Source organism: Opisthorchis viverrini (assembly GCF_000715545.1).
Source record: "Opisthorchis viverrini unplaced genomic scaffold opera_v5_174, whole genome shotgun sequence".
In the NCBI taxonomy this organism is placed as follows: domain Eukaryota; kingdom Metazoa; phylum Platyhelminthes; class Trematoda; order Opisthorchiida; family Opisthorchiidae; genus Opisthorchis; species Opisthorchis viverrini.
This window is the reverse complement of record NW_008751832.1, coordinates 1,040,910-1,047,292: the sequence shown is the minus strand read 5'-3', so window position 1 is coordinate 1,047,292 and position 6,383 is coordinate 1,040,910.

The following is a 6,383-nucleotide window of genomic DNA, read 5'->3' as shown; positions in this document are numbered from 1 at the left end:
GCTTTCTTGCTGTTCAGTCGTCAAAAGTACTGGCTAGTAGGATCTTCATTCTTCTCAACCAGAAAGTAACTCTATCAGTTTTCATTCGTAATACTGGAGTAAGCCCATTTTAACTGGCTGGACTTAGCTGGTAGGAGACGAACGTGAAGAAAAGTTGGAGGAGTCTTGTGATGAGAGTTACACGGGAGGAGTGGAGGTGATCTGGTCTTCTGGCTGATATGTTAGGCGACCCTTCTCCGGATAAGTATATCTTGGTATCAAGGCTTATCTCTTATCCAGCAGAGTCAGAGAACCGGCTAAAACATATTGCAACTAATACTGGAGTCTAGAAGGCGAAGGTTGAACCCAGAAAAGTAGCGAGTGGTCTGTCTCATATCTCCCAAGGGCAATTTCCAGGAGAAATTAAATCAGCTAAACCAAACAGATACCACGTGGGTGGAAACTGGCTGGATGGAGGCTGAAAACTCATTTAGCATTTCTTGGTCGACGCTTCTTGCAAACTTCACTCATTGGTTTTGGGTATTGGGATATGAAAGCAAGATTCCAGGTTTCGGTTTAAACTGTATTTATTCTACCCGGTTCTGGTCTACCGGTGTCAGATTCAGTGGAACATTTATGTGGGGTTGGCTCACAGACTGTAATGAGGCTTACTGAGTAAGAAGAGGAAACACTCCTGAGGAAACATTTCCTCCAAAATAAACTGTAGTACATAACAATGAGCCACATTACGCGAGCCACATATACGAACTGAAAAACAAAATATCATGAGGTAAAATTTGCTTGTATTGAAACGAACGTCTGTAATGTCCCATATGTGAACTTCGACTAATTACCCAGTGAAGTTTGTTCATGATGTCTCTCAATCAAACACTGATTGCACGAATCGAAGAACGTTCAGTTTACCGTTCTTGATATGATGATGTTGTCCCAACAGGGGCATGTTCCATCTTCTGCTTAGTTTGGGTACGCGCTGTTGTACACAGTTAACTAAGGAATAGGGGGGAGGATTTCGAACGGATTTTGGGTTGCAAGAGGCATGTGAGTTCAGCTTCCAGACCGGTCATGAAGACTAATTGAACTAGTAATGAACATCAGAACGATGGATGAACTTCATTCCAAAACGCACTCGCGGAAGAAATTGAACTGCTGAAAGGTGTACTGTGATCAGATAACTGCCCTAACCACTTCATCGAAAAGCACCTCGCTCCGGGTGACTAATCGAAAATGTCACATAGCACCAAAAAGCATTTACACTGATGGTCCTTACACTTGTACCAATGTTTCCAGCGTATCCATACTGACGCTAGATGTATCTCTGTACCGGACTATAAATGCAGCACAGCTGTGACTTAAAGCATTTACAAGGGCTATGCGACTGCCACCAATCAAAATGCTGATTTCAGATTTATCTAAGACTCCCGGTACTTACCACTTCACCTGCAGTTTCGGAGATATGTATGTAGGTGGAACTGACGCCAGCGAAGGCGTAGGCACCTGCGTAAAAAAACACCGCACCACGTCAGCTGACCCTAATCCGAGGCTGATCGAGTCCTAAATCAAATTGTCGGGCTCTGGACATCCAATCGACACATGTCAGAGTATTGACATGGCTGGTTGTTACGTGTCTTAGCATGAAGCAGGCGACAACAGGGATTGAAGTTCATCGAAGTCATACTGATGAGTTGTTTCAAGCCTGTCCGCTCCACTCGGAAAAACTAAGTCACTCTAAGACTAACTCGGTCTTAATGATCGGTCAGGTTGTTTTAGAGTTATACAAATGTAAACTACAATTATGTACCTTCCGCTGTGGTGGGAGAGAATGTACGAAATGCATCCATCCCACAATCCTGTTGTCAATGTGTTGAAATATTGAGAGATCGAGTGTGTTTACTGGTGGTTGATCAGATGATCGTTACTCTGCCCACCAAGCTTGGCAATCGGCTTGCAGACCTTTCGTCACCAGTGCTCAGGTGAGTGGGTGGTTCCACCGTGCCCAGCTGCGACCTTGTTCATCTGAGTTGTTCAAACTGATCATGGGATCTCTAATGTTTGAAAAACTGTGTTTAAGCCTGATAATGGGGCTCCAAAGCACGATTTAGGTCCATAAATCTCTCAGGAGACAGTGATAGTTTTTCATGAGTTTTTATCAAGGTAAGTGACAACGTTAGTGTGAAATCAAACGTCTAAATGTTTCCTTTGAGTGTTTTTGAGTTTCTTTTTCCCCAGCTACTTCCTAACGCAAACCAGTGGATTCAGTCGACAAGATTTTTTGCCTAACGAGACCCATTCATCTAATCAATAAGTGACACCCTATTCTAGCTCCAATGGACTGTCTTTCAGATGCTAGAGGTCAGAAGGCACGTTTGATGTTAGTCGGGGTCAGGGAATCAGATCGGTTGCACCAGCTTAATGATCATTGCTTAATGAGCCCATTTTTAAACCTTTTTTGGTCACTGCTCCGGACAGAGCGCCTTGAAAAAACTCACTCGACTACATGCTATCAACCGTCAAGATATTTTGATGGTTTTCTTGAAAGTTGCGAAAGACAATATTTTTAGACGTAACACATTACTCATAGGGTCGCTGGAAACTTCTAAACAACCCACGACTGGTTTCCCCCTTCTTGGAGCTCATAAGGTAGACACAGTCATTGAATTCCCGTCAGTCTTATGTTCCGTTTGCGGCCAAATCAGATAGATTTCGACAGATGCTCTAATATAACAACACGAATCTGGTTTTGACGGGAGACTCAAATACATCCAGTTGAATCTCATGTTTATGGCGGTCGTGGGCTGCCGAAAAGTTTTCAGCAGCCTTGTAAGTGGTGTATTACGTCTAGACAAAAAGTTGTTGCGATATCTCGAATATCGTACTCAATGAAACATGAGGTGGACACGAAGAGGAACAAAATATTCAGTTGTATTCAGTTGAGTCTCCTTGTAAGAGCCTGGCGGCTAAGGATCTCACGGAACGATTGGAGCTATCGGGCAATGCGCAGTTCGTATTCAGTAGACAGTAGGATTAATATATTTTTCTCGTTCGGCTGTAACAACCTTTAGGTGCCTGGCTGCCACGCCACCCGAAGGAAACACGAAGGCTGGGATACTGCCAGGTCGTCCAAGCCTAGACAGGGGACGTCGAGATGCGGAGGTCGGGTTTGAACCACGGTCTTTCCGGTGAGTAAATTAGTGCTCCAACTGCAGTCATCACGATCCTAGGAACTGGCGGATTAGGGCAATAGGAGCTATATTGAGAAATGGTGCTGTGAACAAATGGGCTAATAAATATCATGAATTATGTAGAACGTGCAATCAGCAATAGCGCCATAGATAGGATCAGAAAAGGGCCAGAGAGGCAGCTGGGATCTGGATACGGGCAATCAGACAGTAATAATACTCCGTGAACAGAGGTAACAACGCAGAAGTTAGTCAGTACGTCCGGGAGGTAACGGAAACTCTCTGGAAGGCGACTATCGGGTGATTTTGACAGTCTTTGGCGTACAGCGAAAAGAAGTAGCACGTGCTGTATGTCAAACCAAAACAACTGCTCGGGTCCGTTTGGAGCAAAATTCAAAAAGTCACTATCCTGCGAAGGCAATACAAAAATATGGTTTCCCGAGAAGTCAAGTTGACCCAGCGGATAGTTCGCTCGCCTATCATCCGAGGGGTGCCTCGGGCGACCTGTTTTCCGTCGCGGAAGACACTCGAAGATGGGTAGAGTCGACACGAAATTGCAATCGGAGACGAATGGGTGGCAAAATCCCAACATCAGTTACTAGAGGATAAGCAGACTTTAGGTAAAATCCCAGGAAACGAGCTGCAATGAAGCAAGATGGTGTTATAGACAGGTGCAATTCATGCTACTCACGAGTAGTCAAACAAATAGGAAAAATAACCGCTGGTTGCGTTGGTTCATAGGACTCAATACTCTTGCCAAACGCTCTTTATTTTTCGTCTAATGTACTACAGTCCATATGAGTCTGCCGAATGCACACTCATCCAGCAATCATTCATCATGCATCGCTTTTTCAAAGTTAACTTGGCGAACGGAAGTTTGTCTTAACCGGACCAGTTTCGTTATGTCACAAATAACTATCTGATCTCTTACTTAAGAATGTTTTATTCCTCCCCTGCGGAGGTGGTTAATAAAGTGCTGGTTTTCTTTGACCTGGATAAACACCACTGAGTTTGATGAATCTTCCTAAACCGAAGATCCAGGGGAACCTGCTTTGGATGGGCCTACAACGATAGCGTACAGACAACGAATAAGATTGTCATAGTCATGTAAATGGATGGCTTTACTGAGATATATAGTTGCCCCGGTAAACGAACACCGTCTGAACTGGAGTCTGAACTGGAAATTGAACCCCAATTTTGAAATGAAGCTGGGCTTGTATGACCTAATTCTGAATCAAATTTATGACATCCGTCAAGGTGACACCTAAATCTGGGTAGAGGTACTGATGACTGTCAAAGCTGCCTCTTGCATGCAGTACATGTGTATACATAGTTGGCATATGAACTGTCGGCTGTTCGGGAGAGCTGAGCAACTGTAACAGATGTCAGAATAGTCTCGGATGGGCGCAGAGTTACTGTGTGGAATCAAAAGAAGCAGAAGTGTGGTGCTGATGGATATTCCATCGCCATAATCTCAGCCCTAGGTGCAATTGGTTGTGATGTCGACTTTTTGGTCCACCAACAGATGATAATCTCTGACCCAGGGATCAGCTTTCCTCAGTTCGCCAAGGTTGTTATTGGACTGGGATTTCCTGAAGTGACAGTTAGTGACTTGTGTTTGTTCGCCATTGTGGGCTCAATGCGTACTTACGACACTTTTATGCTTAGCACATTGCATTGTGTGCACCTTTTTGCGATTTACTCTCACACCAAAACCAATATAACGGACACTTTGTGCCTGATGTGCGAGTCTTGAATGTTCTAGCGCTTATCGCACCTTGAAGAGCATTCAGCATTGTTTGCCTTCCTTCGGTTTTCGGTCTTTACACGCGTGTTTCCATACCAGAATTTCTCACATTAGCTGACTGGGACTGTTGGTGGCATGACTTCGAATGAGACGTTTCTCTCTTTTATCTCATTCTCCTGTTACCCTTTCTCATTCATCGCTTGCATTTACTCATTATGTCTGTGATCGGGCTCTTCAAAAATAAACGGTAGTTAGTTAGACATCGTACCAGATCGATATTTATTCGGGTTCTAACCAGGCTGTCAGGTATGGTGTGTACGATGAAAGTCCGGCATTAGTAGAGCACTTTTCACGCCAAATGTTAACTAATTCCCACATCTACAGGCATGACATAGCCGAAAATTTTGAACGATCGACAAAGGTTAACCCAGTCGCCCTGGCAGCTGGCGTTTCGACAGGTGAGTCCCTAGAATGGGTTACAACAGCAGTTAAATGTGCTGACAGACAGAACATATTCAAGTACGCCACGCTTGCTACCGAGTTTGGTCGGTATGAAAAGTATGGTTAATCATGTTGGGAATTACCATGGGAGAATAGAAGAGACGGTGGGATGCGTGTTCACCATTATGTCGCTGGTCAACCCGAGTACATGGTTATTGTGAACGGAAAGGAAGAAGACCGTTGGGGTTAGTCAACTGTGCGAGTTCGAGGTAACGGGATGAAACAACGGTAGTTACACGTCAATATTACCGTCTTCAAAGGAAGACCTAAGGAGAACACTTTATCAGTGTGTCGGATTTCAGCCGCCACATACAGAAGACATTGTAATGTACAATTAAGAATAGCGGCATTATCAACTAACTTACAGTGATACGGAGTTCGTTCCAGGCCAATGTGCAATGAGTGAGGAAATTTAGACCATAGGAACGTGTGTGGCTGGGGCACCGAAATAACAAAGGAACGGTCACGCGTAGCATATTCATGATTATCTTGACAGGATAGTTAGGAGCAACAGAGAATATGCTGTAATGGAGAAAAAACATATTACCGAGTTTTAATCGACGTAAATTAATACACCGCTGCCGATAGGATAGAGAGTAGGTGCAACAAGTCGGTTTTGTGAATGCACTTTACAGACCTTCAAAAACCACTCGATCACATTAGTTGGGCAGCTTTCTGAGATGGGACGAACATAAAGAAGGTAGAGATGCGATTCGGCCGGTGGTTGACTTTTACAAGCAATGATATAGGTGGTATACACCTAGTCACAGTAATCGCTATGAGGACTGGGGCCTTGTGTGATTTCAGGGATCCTAGATTGGAGGTCCAAGAGAATGGAAAGACTTAGGAGAGATGACACCTCGGCGAGATAACCAAGCACCGGAGATCATAGGAACAGTTTCATTCACGCGAAAAGTACAAACTTCTACACATCAAAAATCGCTCACAGCCTTACTCAA